A 14,785-nucleotide genomic window follows, 5' to 3' on the forward strand; every position below is an offset into this window, starting at 1 on the left:
AGAGAATTCTATTAAAATGACGTACTTGGTATCTGGATCTGTATCAACATGCATCATGGGCTAAATAATCCTTATTAATGCCAATTAAATCATGAGGGGGGAATCCACACCTCATGAACCACGCTCTAATCAATATGGTGCTAAGGGCTTATCGTGCCAAATAATAATAACCTTGTACTAGAGGGCCGGTGAAACCAAGGCGGTACTAGACAAGATTAGTATTATTTGTTGACGAGAAGTCAAAACATCCACAAAAACTAGAGGGGAAGAGAAAATAAATTTACCAAATAAAACCCATGACACATGTTGAGACTTCACCTTCAACCCAAGCTTGAAAGAAAATTAGCCACTCATAATTGAACTAGGGGCAAAATGGGAATTTATTAAAATACGAAGAAAATACAAGATGGAGAAGGAATTACAGAAAATGGATCCCAAAAATGGATTCAGAGATATCAAATTAGGGGGGAGAGGCCCCCTTTTTATAGATACATGGAGTAAATCATTGCCATCGGATTAAAAACAGTTTGGAAGCTCAGGATTGCGCCACGTCATCAGTCAAGAGTCCACGGTTTGACCACGCGGATGAACAGTAACACGGTTTGACTCGGATGAACAGTAACACGGTTTGGTTGAAAATAATCCTGTGTAATGCATGCACCGTACGCGAGATTTTTCGTCTACTGATATGCTGCCACGTCACCATCAACAGTACATAAGAATTTTAGTCCAACAGGATCGTGACACCTCATCAGTCAATGCCACATCATCGGTCAATGCCACGCCATCATCCGTCTATGTGAACAGTGTCGTGAACAGTAACGTATACAGTACCGTACACGTGAATAGTACCGTACAAGTGAACAGTGCCATTTTTCCTTTTATGCTCCTCCTAAGGTTTTCGACCGTCCTGAGTTCAAAAGTGATGTCCGTTTTGCCATATGATTTCTCATTTATTGTGAAATGACTATGATGCCCCTAAAATACATAAAATACTTAATTAAAATAAAACACATGTAATTAAATCACAAGAAGGTTAAATACATAAAAGTAAGAGTTGTTAGTAAGACTTGAAATGTAAAATGATGGTTTTCTCCTTTATAAATATGCATTTTCTAACACTCAACACACCCCCCAACCAGCTTATTGCTAGTCCCTAGCAAATGAAGCGAAAATAAAATTCAAATTCAAAATGATTTTTTAAAAAAAAAATTTAGAAACACTCGTGTTTATTCAATCAGATTAATGATAGCAATCAAATAAAAGTATAAGCATTATCTCCAGTCTAAAGTAACATCACACCCACATCAACCATCCACATGAATCAGCCTAGTAGACTTTGTTATAGCTACTTTCAAGAATGACATGTCAAACCCCAAAATCTCACTGGAAGTAGTGACACTCTCACAAATAAATTAAACCCAATAAAAATAGTCACGCCAATGAATGATAATTGAGAGAAAATAATGAAGAAGTGATATCACATGCTCTCACCAAGATGAAATAAATATGCCCTCAGCTTAGAAATAATACGATCTCAAGTCAAATAAAATGTAAGTCAACCCACTTTATTTATCTTTTTTTTTTAATTATGCATCACTACATCTTTTTAGCCCATATAACTAGCTTCTACTTCAAACTATAGTTTCCTAAAATCAGGAAGGACTTTTATTAGGATGTAACGTAGGCTAGGGACATGGTTAACAAATAAAGGAAATAAGGAAAACAAAGTGTATGTTTGAGAAAAATGCAGAGAATTTTTTTTTTTTTTTGGAAGTTGCAAGGTGGATTTCACCTATTATTGTTATTTTTATTCTTTTGAAACAACAACTTTTGTTTTGTTGTTTTTTTTTTTTTTTGCTATAACTTCACTAAACAACATAATTATTTACATTTTCTCAAACATAAATAGGTGATGGAACTTATAAGTTATCGGGTAATACTCCAAATCGGAGTGGGTCAATATGATAAGTTGACAAAGAAAATATTTTTTTTTAAAGGCTCAAAAGGGTTAACTATGGATATTTAATAAAAGGGATGGCTAGAAAAGCTCAAACGGATCAAAGATGGCATTTCCATCGTCTTTTAGGGCTCTAAATAACCTTCCATATCTACTAGTTAGATGGGCCTCCAAATGTAGCAACACACTTTTTTTTTTATTAAGGGTTAACTCAAAAGAAATCTAGAAATCGTGTATACAATAATAAACTGTTAAGCTGTATAAAGAATGGGCAAAAGGGTTACTCTCCAAGAAAAATGATAGGCTCAAAAACTCACTTGGTACTTATTATGACATGTTCATTCCTTCAAGCAACTCATATATGTAGAGCTGGCAAAATGGGTCATCGGGTCGTGTTCGTGTCGTGTTAAATTTAGGTCGACCCAAACCCGACCCATTTAATAATCGTGTCAAAATATTGAGACCCAAACCCGACACGGAAAATAATCGGGTTACCCAATAACCCGTTTAATATCTATATATTGAACAAAAGTTACATCAAATATTTACACATTATCATACATACATACATACATAATTTATTTATATTATAAAATATACATATCTACCAATATATTACACATTTACACTATTGAGGTTTTAATTATATATATATATAATATTATATATCAATATTATAAAATATACATGTCTATCAATTTTTACACATTTACACTATTGAAACTCTAAATGTATGTAAAATTTTATAAATAAAACACTGTGTTTATATTCACCCTTTTAAAGAATAAAAAAAAGAAAATCATCTCTAATATTTGAGTTGTAATTATAAGAATATGTAAATTATTTTTAAATAGAAAATATAATCGAGTCATTGATCGGGTAAATGGGTCAAGAATTTTAACCCTAACCCGACACGGAAAAAAATCGTGTTGACCCGAACCCGACCCATTTAATAATCGTGTTAAATTTGACGACCCATACCCATTTATTTATGTTGTGTTCGTGTCGGGTAATCGGGTCGTGTCAAATTTTGCCAGCTCTACATATATGTCTCCGACATCAACATGTAGAGTAGCAAACATAATGTAACATCACTTAAGACCAAAGATAATACAAATACTAAAATTTAAAATTAATCATGTCACTCAATGTTAAAACAAATCACACATTTTTTTTTTTAAACAACATTCTACCCCCAACCTATTCTAAACATGAAAGGAAAATATGCATGCAGAAATGTGAAAATGATACATAAAAACTAATTAGAAAAGTTACACGTAAAATGATAGAAAACGAAAATGATTTTTTATTTTTTTTTAAAGAAGATGCGTTTCTAGAGGAACTACACTCCATATTCAGCCATCTTCGACTCAAAAGTTGGAAAATGTATATTTATAGAGGAGAAATTAAAAAGAAGAAAAATAAACATAAACACATAATAAAGAAAAAGAAAATGTTTGAATTTTTTTTTTAAAGTTTTTTTTTAATTTTTTTTTAAACGATGAAGATGCGTTTCTAGAGTCACTACACTCCATATTCAGCCATCTTCAACACAAAAAGTTAGCAACAGTTAGTTTCTACAACAAAAAATTAGTAAAAACTTAACCAAAATTCCACAATTGTCGACTATTCCCTCCCCCCAACCAGAACGAAACATTGTCCTCAATATTTGAAATGAAAGAAGTAGAGTTTAGAAGACATCACCTGGGTGGTGCAACACAGAAGAAAATATTTACAGGCGGAGAGTTAAATCTAATTTGTACTTCTTACTACTGCTACTGTTACCATTATTATTTGGACGCTCCAACACAAAGGTCCAGGGGTCTGGCTCCGGTCTATAAGCTTGTAACTGATCAAGTAGCTCATTAGCAGTGTAAGCACAAATAAAGAGTTTTTTCACATTAGCGGGAATGAAATAGTTTTTTATTGCATGGTTAAGAAATGCGATAAAGCCATCATAAAAGTTATTGACATTTAACAAACCGATGGGTTTTTGATGGATGTGCAGATGGGCCCAAGATGCTAGCGTGATAAGTGCCTCTACTGTTGCAAGATCTCCTGGAAGGAAAATAAAAGCATCAGCATGATTAAGCATTTCAGTTATTCTTTCTTGCATACCTGAGACGACTAACTCTTCTCCAGTTCATGAGTCAGACGAACTACCCAATGGTTTTAAAACTCTTGGGATGATGCCTAACACTTGACTTCCTCTGATAAAAGCTGCTTCTGAGACCATTTTTGATAACCCTCGATTACCTCCTCCATACACTAAGTGTAATTTTCTCGCTGCTATGCTTCGACCAAGATCTATGGCTGCCTCAACGAACTCTTTATGTTTGCCATATGTAAATCCAGAAAGCACACAAATGTTCTTGAATTGTCTATTGGGAGTAGCTGACATTGTGATACTTCTCAAAAATAATTTGTGAGTGCTTGACAAAAAAGAAATCACATTTAAGAGTCTTGGTGATAGTGGGTCATGGTTGTGTATAAGGTAATATGTCAGTGTCAAATAACGCGTAAAGCACGTCGCTCGCAAGTCAAAAAGAAAACAGTAAAATAAAATTATTAAAGACAATAATGCAAACAATAAGACAATAGTGAAATAAAATAACAATAAAGTAAAAGGATATTTACAGGTAGTTGCGACTGTGGCTCACATCTTCCTCTGGTTTTATGTCCAGAAACGGCTTGAACGTCCTCTATGGGTCGAGGATAGGCTTCCTATCCAGTTTTCTTATAAACTGGCAAACAGGGTCGTTTATAGTCAGATTCCCGAGACTATATCGTGCATGCTCTTTCTGAAATAATGGCCATAACTGGAGAATCGCTCCTTACACATATCCACTGGGATGCGTTTCAAGAGACAAAAGGATATCATCCAATGACTCCTTATTCAAGCCATCCCTAATGAATTGAATCTTATCTTCCCTGTTATCAGACACCATTCCTAAAGAACATGGGTTTTTATTGCAACTCATTCTAGCACACTTATGACAAGCAACAGAAATTCTTCGAGCTCGTCGTTTTCTTGCATAATTTCCTTTACCACAACCAAGCATGTATGCAATAAATTTTGGAGGTAACTCACCTGCCGATCGTACTTTAGCCTCGATTAACCAACGGATGTCAGTAGTTATGTTATTCCTCATGAGTAATCGCATACGTTCGGACCGAGCTTTATAGATCGTAAGGAGGGCATTCTGAGGAAATGAAGGGAATCGCTTGTGAAGCTTCGCTAGAATCTCGTTTCTGTCCATACCTTCGCCTCAGAATATCAGTTATTATGGGAAACTGAAGTAACCGATTTGATTGTTATGGAGTACCGTTATCCGCCACTTCACCGGAGTAACAAACTAAAGCACACAAATAGAAAAACAAATTAAAACACACAATTAAAATCGTCATCTTATTGAATTTACCTCAAGCTCCAACTGGATGTCGTAAACACTTCTTTCAATGTCTCTGAGTTGGCGTTCTAAACCCTCAACATAGGCTACTAACTCTGGTGGTTGTAGAGCCCAAATGCGTTGTGTTTTACAAAATTGAATCTGCCTTTTGAGATGAGTTTTGACACGTTGAAGTGGTTTAAGAATGTTCAGGAGGAATGGTCTAGGTATGAGACTCATGATTAAAAATGATAAGAGAAAACTTAATGGTAAAATAAACACACTTATGCAAAAACAATTTCAATTAGCAAAAGAATAATAATAAAAAGAAAGAAAGAAAGAAAAATCAAATCAACGAAAAGAAAAAAAAATCAATTCAAATTTGGTGGGTCACTCATATTTATTTCGGTGTCTTCTTCATATGGTTGGTACTCTAGATATGGCTTTAATCTTTGACCATTAACTTTAAACGTGACACCATTCTTTGGGTCCTTAATTTCAATTGCCCCATGTGGAAAAACAGTATGAACAATAAATGGACCAGACCAACGAGAGCGTAACTTACCTGAGAATAGGTGCAAGCGAGAATTGAATAAAAGCACTTTCTGACCTGGAGTTAATGATTTTCTCATAATTTGCTTATCATGGAAGACTTTCATTCGTTGCTTGTAAATCTTGGCATTTTCGTATGCATCATTGCGAATTTCTTCAAGTTCTGCCAGCTGTAATCTTCTTACTGAGCTGGCTTGCTGCATGTCAAAATTGAATTTCTTGATGGCCCAATTAGCACGATGCTCGAGTTCCATACGCTAGCCTTTCCATACGCTAGCCTGTAGGGTGACATCCCAATCGGGGTCTTGAAAGCCGTTCTATATGCCCATAAGGCATCATCAAGTCTTAATGACCAATCTTTTCTGTCTGGCCTCACCGTCTTTTCTAATATGTGCTTTATTTCTCGATTGGATATTTCAACTGGGCCACTGGTTTGCGGATGATACGGAGTCGCCACTTTGTGTGTGATTGAATACTTTGTCAAAAGAGCTTTGAATGCTTTGTTACAAAAGTGGGCACCACCATCACTGATTATTGCTCGAGGGAATTCAAAGCGTGAAACAATGTTGCTTTTCAAAAATGCTATCACCACCTTGTGATCATTGGTCCTACATGGAATTGCTTCTACCCATTTCGATACGTAGTCAACAGCAACCAATATGTATTGATGGCCAAAAGACGGGGGAAAGGGTCCCATGAAGTCGATACCCCATACGTCAAAAATTTCAACCACTAAAATTGGATTTAATGGCATCATGTTCCTTCGTGTAATGCTCCCCATTCGTTGACACCTATCACATGAAGAACAGAAAGTGTAAGCGTCTCGAAATATAGTGGCCAATAGAAACCACATTGTAAAACTTTAGTCGCTGTTTTCTTAGCACTGAAATGGTCTCCACAAGCTTGTTCATGACAGAATGAAAGGATATTCTGAATTTCACTTTCTGGGACACATCGTCTAACAATTTGATCCGCACAATACTTGAACAAATACGGGTCACCCAAAAGACATTCTTTATCTCTGCAAAGAATTTAGCCTTGTCTTGCTTGGTCCAATGCTCTGGAAGTTTACCTGTAACAAGATAATTAACTATATCAGCATACCAAGGTAATACTTCCACACTCATTAATTGTTCATCTGGAAATGACTCATTCAATATTAATGTCTCTGTAATTGTGTCAAAATAGAGACGAGAGAGGTGGTCCGCCACAACATTTTCTGTCCCTTTCTTATATTTGAATTCCAAGTCAAATTCCTGCAAAAGTAACACCCAACGAATTAGTCTAGCTTTTGCATCTTTATTTGTGAGAAGATATTTAAGAGCAGCATGATCTGTGAACACGATTATTTTACAACCAATGAGATATGATCAAAATTTTTCCAATGCAAACACTATTGCTAGCATTTCTTTTTCAGTAGTTGAATAGTTCAAATGTGCATCATTTAATGTCATACTAGCATAGTAAATAACGTGGGGAATTCGATCAACTCTTTGTCCTAATACTGCTCCTACTGCATAATCAGATGCATCACATAGTAGCTCAAATGGTAAGCTCCAGTTTGGGGCCTGAATGATGGGTGATGATGTCAACAACTGTTTTAATTTTTCAAACGCCATAAGACATGAATCACTAAAGATAAAAGGTACATCCTTAGCAAGTAGATTGCATAAGGGTCTAGAAACTTTGCTAAAATCTTTAATGAAACGTCTATAAAAACCAATATGCCCAAGGAAAGATCTTACTTCTCTGACTGTTTTGGGTGAAGGAAGATTAGAAATGAGATCCACCTTGGCTTTGTCAACCTCAATACCTTTGGTCGAAATGATGTGACCGAGAACAATATCTTATTTTACCATAAAATGGCATTTCTCCCAATTTAAGACCAAGTTCTTCTCAATACATCTTTACAAAACTAGTGTTAAATGATGTAAACATTGATCAAACGAGTCACCAAAGACAGAAAAGTCATCCATAAAGACTTCAAGAAATCGTTCAACCATATCAGAAAAAATGCTTAGCATGCATCGTTGAAATGTAGCAGGTGCATTACATAATCCAAATGGCATCCTCCTATATGCAAAAGTGCCAAAAGGGCAAGTGAAAGTAGTTTTCTCTTGATCTTTTGGTGCTATGGGAATCTGATTATATCCTGAGTAGCCATCTAGAAAGCAATAAAATTCATGGCCTGCTAATCTATCAAGCATTTGATCAATAAATGATAAAGGAAAATGGTCTTTACGTGTGACAGAATTCAACTTCCTATAATCAATGCATACACGCCATCCTGTAGTCACTCTAGTGGGTATCAATTCATTATCGGCATTGGTAACTACAGTGACTCCTGACTTTTTGGGGACAACTTGCACAGGACTGACCCATGAACTATCAGAAATTAGGTAAATGATACCTGCATCTAATAGCTTAAGGACTTCTGTTCTAACAACTTCTTTCATATTAGGATTTAACCGACGTTGCATCTCCCTAGTAGTTTTAGCATTTTCATCAAGGTGAATGTAATGCATGCAGTCTACTGGGTTTATACCTTTAATGTCTGCTATGGTCCATCCTAATGCTCCTTTGTGCTCTTTTAAAACATCCAACAACTTACCTTTTTGTTCGTCATTTAGGGATGATGAGATGATTACCGGCAGAGTACTTTCTTCTCCCAAAAATGCATATTCCAGAGTGTTGGGTAATGGTTTGAGCTCGAGTTTCGGTGGTGATTCTGATGATGGGATGAGTTTCTTCTCTGATGGTGCTAGTTGCTCAACTCTTGACTTCCATTTATTAGTGTCCATAGATGGTGCTGAGTCAAGCAGGGCGTTGACCTCATCGACCGATCTGTCAATATCAAAATCCAAACCAAAGTGAGTTAAACATGTTTGTAAATGATCATCACTAAGGTTTGAAACAAAAGTATCATCAACTAATGCTTCAATTAAATCCACATCAACAATTCCATCATCTGCACTGTGAGGTTGTTTGGCAATGTTGAAGATGTTCAGCTCCATAGTCATGTTGCCGAAGGACAACTGCATATTTCCAGTCCTACATTGAATGTGAGCATCCGCAGTTGCCAAGAAAGGTCGGCCTAGAATAATGGGGATGTGCTTCCTTAAATCCTGTATTGGTTGAGTGTCAATTACAATGAAATCAACAGAAAAATAAAACTTGTCTACCTGGATAAGCACGTCCTCCACAATACCACGAGGTATTTTCGTGGACCGATCTGTAAGTTGTAACACCACTGGAGTTGGGTGCAATTCTCCAAGTCCAAGTTTCACAAACACAGAGTAAGGCAATAAATTTACACTAGCTCCTAAATCCAACAAAGCATTCTCAATTGTGTGGTTCCCTATACTACATGAGATAGTGGGGGAGCCTGGATCTTTGCATTTTAAAAGAATTTTATGTTGGAGTATAGAACTAACGTTTTCTGTTAAAAATGCCTTCTTTTGAACATGCATATTTCTCTTTTTAGTACAAGGGTCTTTAAGAAACTTGGCATAAGATGGAACTTGTTTAATAGCATCAAGCAAAGGAATGTTAACACTTACCTGTTTGAAGATTTCGAGAATCTCACCTGTGGATTTTCCTTTCGCTAACCCCTGAGGAAATGGAGTTTTAGGAACATATTCTCGTGGGTTTGTTTCTTCTTTTTCCTCCGGTGGTAAGTCCTCAACATTCACAGGTACAATTTGATTTTCTTTTGTCACCGGCATCTCCAATTTGTTGTCGACTTCTTTTCCTTTTCGCAAGGTCATTACTGCTTTGACTTCTCCATGCTACTGTGGTGAACTGGTACTTGCTTCATGTACTCCTTTAGGATTAGGCACTGGTTGACTTGAAAATTTACCTTTCTCAACAGTCATTGCCAAGGTCTGAACTGAAGAAGCAAGTTGTCCCACCATCTTCTCGAGGCTTGAAACTGATTGAGCTTGTGAGTTGAAGCCTGCTCTTAACTCATTTCGTAGTCCATCAATGGTGCGGTTCTGTTGCTCAATCGTAGAGTAAGTAAGATTCTTGAGATTTTGGAATGAATCCTCCCATGGTCTGGGTTGAGAGTAGTTCTGGTTCTGATTGTATGGTCTAAATGGGGGCTGAGAGGCTTGAAGAATTTGAGAAATTTGTTGCATTGGTGGAGCTGGAGCTGCTTGTCCATTCTGTTGGAATCCTTGAGACCATGAAAAATTGGGGTGGTCTCTCCATCCAGGATTATATGTGTTGGAGTATGGGTTGTAATTCGATAGTTTTCTCATTACACCTATGGCATTGGCTTGATCTGAGTAAGAGTCATGGTCATGTGGCTCTGTTGATTTAGTAGTCGATAATGATGCTATTTGTCGAGAGAGACCTTCAATTATCGCTTTGACTTCTTTAATTTCTGAACTTGATTCGCCAATGTGAACCTCATTTACTCCCTTAATTCTTCTAGTATTCCTGAGTGATCGACTCCGTTGTTGGGAATTATCCGCTTGTCGCTGGAAGAATTCCCAAATCTCTGATGCACTTTTTGACATTAACTCTCCTCCACTTGTTGCCATTAGTCATTCTTGCACATTCGGCAATAATCCCTCCAAAAAGTATTGGCATTGGTGCCATTTCTCGTACCCATGATGTGGACACTTCAAGAGCAGCTCATTGAATCGCTCCCATGTTTCGAAAAATTGCTCGTCCTCTCTCTGTGTAAACTCTGAAATTTTCCTGCGAATAGCATTGGTTTTATGCACTGGGAAATATTTATTCAAAAATTTAGTTACCATTTGTTCCCATGATGAAATGCTATTGGCAGACAATGTATTAAGCCATGAACGAGCTCTATCTTTTAAAGAAAATGGGAATAATCTGAGTTTAACATCATCGTCTGAAAAATTTTCATATTTAAAAGTTTGACAAATGGCATGAAAATCATTCAGATGATTATATGGGTCCTCATTTTCTAAGCCATAGAATGTGGGGAGACAATTTAGCACACTAGGTTTTAGTTCAAAACTTCTAGCAGCTACATTTGGGTATCTTATGCATGATGTGCTCAAATTAGCTAAGGGACTAAAATAGTCCTTAAATGGCCTCTCTTGTGGTGCTTGTAAATCTATTTCAAATTTATTTTTAATGTGCTTTTGTGTGCGAAGTGTTTTCTCAAGTTCAAGGTCTATAGGTTCAAGATTAAGTAATAATGACCTACGACCATGCATGCAAGACAAATAAAATAAAAATAAAGAAGAGGGAGAAATTACGATAGTAACCTTATTGCGCTATTACAACCTTTCTATAAATATACACAAAAATAAATACGTGAAATAAATTAACTAAAAATTAAATTAATAAAATAAAATAAAAATTACAAAGAAAAATAAATTGAAAATTAAATTACAAAATGTTAAAGAAGAGAAAAAGAAAAGAAATACTAACCTTTATATGTAGATTCACTTTTTTTTCTTTTTTTTTAATTAAAAAAATACAAGAAAACAAATAAAAGAAATTATTCAAAAAAATTAATTTTATGAATTAAAATTACTTACCTCCCCGGCAACAGCGCCAAAAACTTGTTGTGCAAATTTTAATGTACTCGCAAGCGTACGAATCTATTGTAGTGTAGATCAATAGTGACGAGTGTCGATCCCACGAAGATGAGGATTTTAATTGTGTATAGAATTAATTTTACAAAATGAGTGGTTGGAATTGTGGTAGAAGTGATTTAAATTATCCTAAAATTGGAATTGAAATTGCGATAATAAATTCTAAAATTGGAATTGCAATGACGAGAATAAGTTGAAGCGAAATCTATTGAAATGACGTACTTAGGTATCTGGATCCGTATCAACATGCATCATGGACTAAATAATCCGTATTAATGCCAATTAAATCATGAGGGGGGAATCCAGTGAACCACGCTCTAATCAATATGGTGCTAAGGGCTTATCGTGCCAAATAATAATAACCTTGTACTAGAGGGCCGATAAAACCAAGGCGATACTAGACAAGATTAGTATTATTTGTCGACGAGAAGTCAAAACATCCACAAAAATTAGAGGGGAAGAGAAAGTAAATTTACCAAATCAAGCCCATGACACATGTTGAGACTTCACCTTCAACCCAAACTTGAAAGAAAATTAGCCACTCATAATTGAACTAGGGGCAAAAAGAAAATTTATTAAAATACAAAGAAAATACAAGATGGAGAAGGAATTACAGAAAATGAATCCTAAAAATGGATTCAGAGATATCAAATTAGGGGGGAGAGGCCCCCTTTTTATAGATACATGGAGTAAATCATGGCCATCGGATTAAAAACAGTTTGAACGCTCAAGATTGCGCCACGTCATCAGTCAACAGTCCACGGTTTGACCACGCGGATGAACAGTAACACGGTTTGACCCGACTTTGAACAGTAACGCGGTTTGACCCGGATGAACAGTAACGCGGTTTGGTTGAAAATAATCCTGTGTGATGCATGCACCGTATGCGAGATTTTTCGTCCACTGATATGCTGCCACGTCACCATCAATAGTATAAAAGAATTTTAGTCCAACAGGATCGTGACACCTCATCAGTCAATGCCACGTCATCGGTCCGTCTATGTGAACAGTGTCGTGAACAGTAACGTATACAGTACCGTATACGTGAATAGTACCGTACAAGTGAACAGTGTCATTTTTTCTTTTATGCTCCTCCTAAGGTTTTCGACCGTCCTGAGTTCAAAAGTGATGTCCGTTTTGCCATCTGATTTCTCGTTTATTGTGAAATGACTATGATGCTCCTAAAATACATAAAATACTTAATTAAAATAAAACACATGTAATTAAATCACAAGAAGGTTAAATACATAAAAGTAAGGGTTGTTAGTAAGACTTAAAATGTAAAATGATGGTTTTCTCCTTTATAAATATGCATTTTCTAACACTCAACAACATCCTCCTAACACTAGTCCCAATACTAGATCTAATGGGTTCTAAGGGGATCCCGAGGTCAAAGGCAGGATCGGCGAGCAGACTAGGCAAGAAATCTAACTCGTCGTCATCAATCTCAATGACATTCTCTTTGCCTTTGGACATTTCCTAAACTATAACCAGGGCAGTATCACCAAACACTACCCAAGCAAAACAGAGAGAAGAAATTTTCTACAACTATCCAAAACCGAGGAAATAGGAATAATACTTGAAGTTGTGGCCTAGCTGGATAGAGACAATGATGGAAGCTTTTACGCCGAGGGAGAAGAATGACTCAGTCGCCAGAGAGATAGAAATGGGACAAAAGACGAGTTTCTCTTTTTGGGGTTTTGGGTTCCCTAATGAGGAACAAACTCTTGGGTTGCCAACATTTAACGGCACAAATTCCAAGGGTTTCGTAACCATCGGTTTGAAATTCAAATGGAGGGATAGATTTCTGCCACCTCACCTCCTTCGCAATTAAATGCGACACGACTCCTCAAAGCCTTTTCCCGTCGTGCGCATGCTAGAACTGTTGAATTTCTATTGTTTGTTCACTACGTTACCCAACACCAGAAACTGGGGGACCAATGTTTGAGGAATATATTTTGACAAGACCAGCCATGATGAGCAAGTATCCGGCAACAACATTCCGCGAACATGTATATTCTGCAGAAGACAGGTAGCAGGTGAACACGAGCAGGAATATTCTGCTCGTTCACGAATGTACCCTCCACGGAGCCACAGTGGGAGCCGGCCTCATAATAGGAGGATAAAGCCATTCCTGCTAGAGGTTGAGGTGGGGAGATCCGGTGAATGACAGTTGGCGAGACGTGCACTCCTGCCCGAGAATCAAGGCACGAAGCCCATCCAGCCACGACTACGATAATGAAGCATCCACTTCCGAGAGTTGGGGAGGTGATGGACATGGATTGTGGGAAGGCCCAGATTCAAGGGAAGCCTATAAAAGGGTAACCAACGAAGGTAAAAAGGTTAGACTTTTGATATTAAAACTAAGACAAAAAAAAAGCTCTTGATTGAGAGATTGAAAACGAGCCATAAGATTAGTGGCCGATTTTCCCAGGAAAGTGAAACCTACATTTCTGACTTGAGCGTCGGAGGGTTTACGCCGGAAAAACAACCGGCGTGCTCTGACTTGTTTCTGTGTACGCAAGAATCTGTGGAGAAGAGGTCTTGCAAGGAGGGATCCTGGTCATGGTAGAACTAGTTGAGGAGAGATCCTGGTCTTGGACGAGCAAAAAACCAGAATCTCGCATCAACAAACATCAATGGAGAAAAACCAGCTTCTCTTGCGAGTTGTAAACCAAAATGTAAAGCTTCCGCCTCAGCCACATTAACGTCATTAGAATAAACACGAATGTCAATCCCTGCTAACATGAGTAAACTTTCACGATTGCAGATCACTGTCCCATAACTAACCATACCGTACTGAACATTAACAGTTGCATCGCAATTAAGCTTAAACTAACCAAATCAAGGACCAATAGGGAAAGAAACATCAGCACACAAGAAAGACCGTCGTAAAAGAGCATCAAACTGCCGTTGAGCGCAATAGGGAGAAACAATAGGAGAAAGAAACATCAGCACTCATGGAAGACCTTCGTAGAAGAGCATCAACTAGCTCTTGGGCACAAGATATAACTAAGAAAAAATTAGCAGCAGCCTCGTCCTACAAAATTTTGTTCCTCTGCCCCCAAATCTCCCACGTGAGCAAAACAAAGAATTAAAATTCATCTGAAGAAAAGACTGAACATATATTATCCCACATATCCCTGAAGAAAGCAAAAAATATCCAGAAAAAAGGGATAAATCCCACACATCAGAAGCATGCTTATAAACAAATAAGGCATGCAAGACTGACTCACCAAGGCCACCACAAAGTCTACGTCTTCCTGCTTCCATCCAAATTTGGTCTTGAATGGATTTGAGAG

General features: G+C 37.1%; 1 non-coding gene across 1 annotated transcript; it reads left to right on the forward strand.

The window, feature by feature from the left end:
- Nucleotides 1-10,512: 10,512 nt before the first annotated feature.
- Nucleotides 10,513-10,616, forward strand: LOC127900468 (small nucleolar RNA R71). The gene has a single exon (XR_008052651.1). It is a non-coding gene; the product is annotated as a small nucleolar RNA R71 (small nucleolar RNA).
- The last annotated feature ends 4,169 nt before the right edge of the window (nucleotides 10,617-14,785 follow it).

The sequence above is a fragment of the Citrus sinensis genome, chromosome 2 (genome assembly GCF_022201045.2).
Source record: "Citrus sinensis cultivar Valencia sweet orange chromosome 2, DVS_A1.0, whole genome shotgun sequence".
NCBI classification, from domain to species: domain Eukaryota; kingdom Viridiplantae; phylum Streptophyta; class Magnoliopsida; order Sapindales; family Rutaceae; genus Citrus; species Citrus sinensis.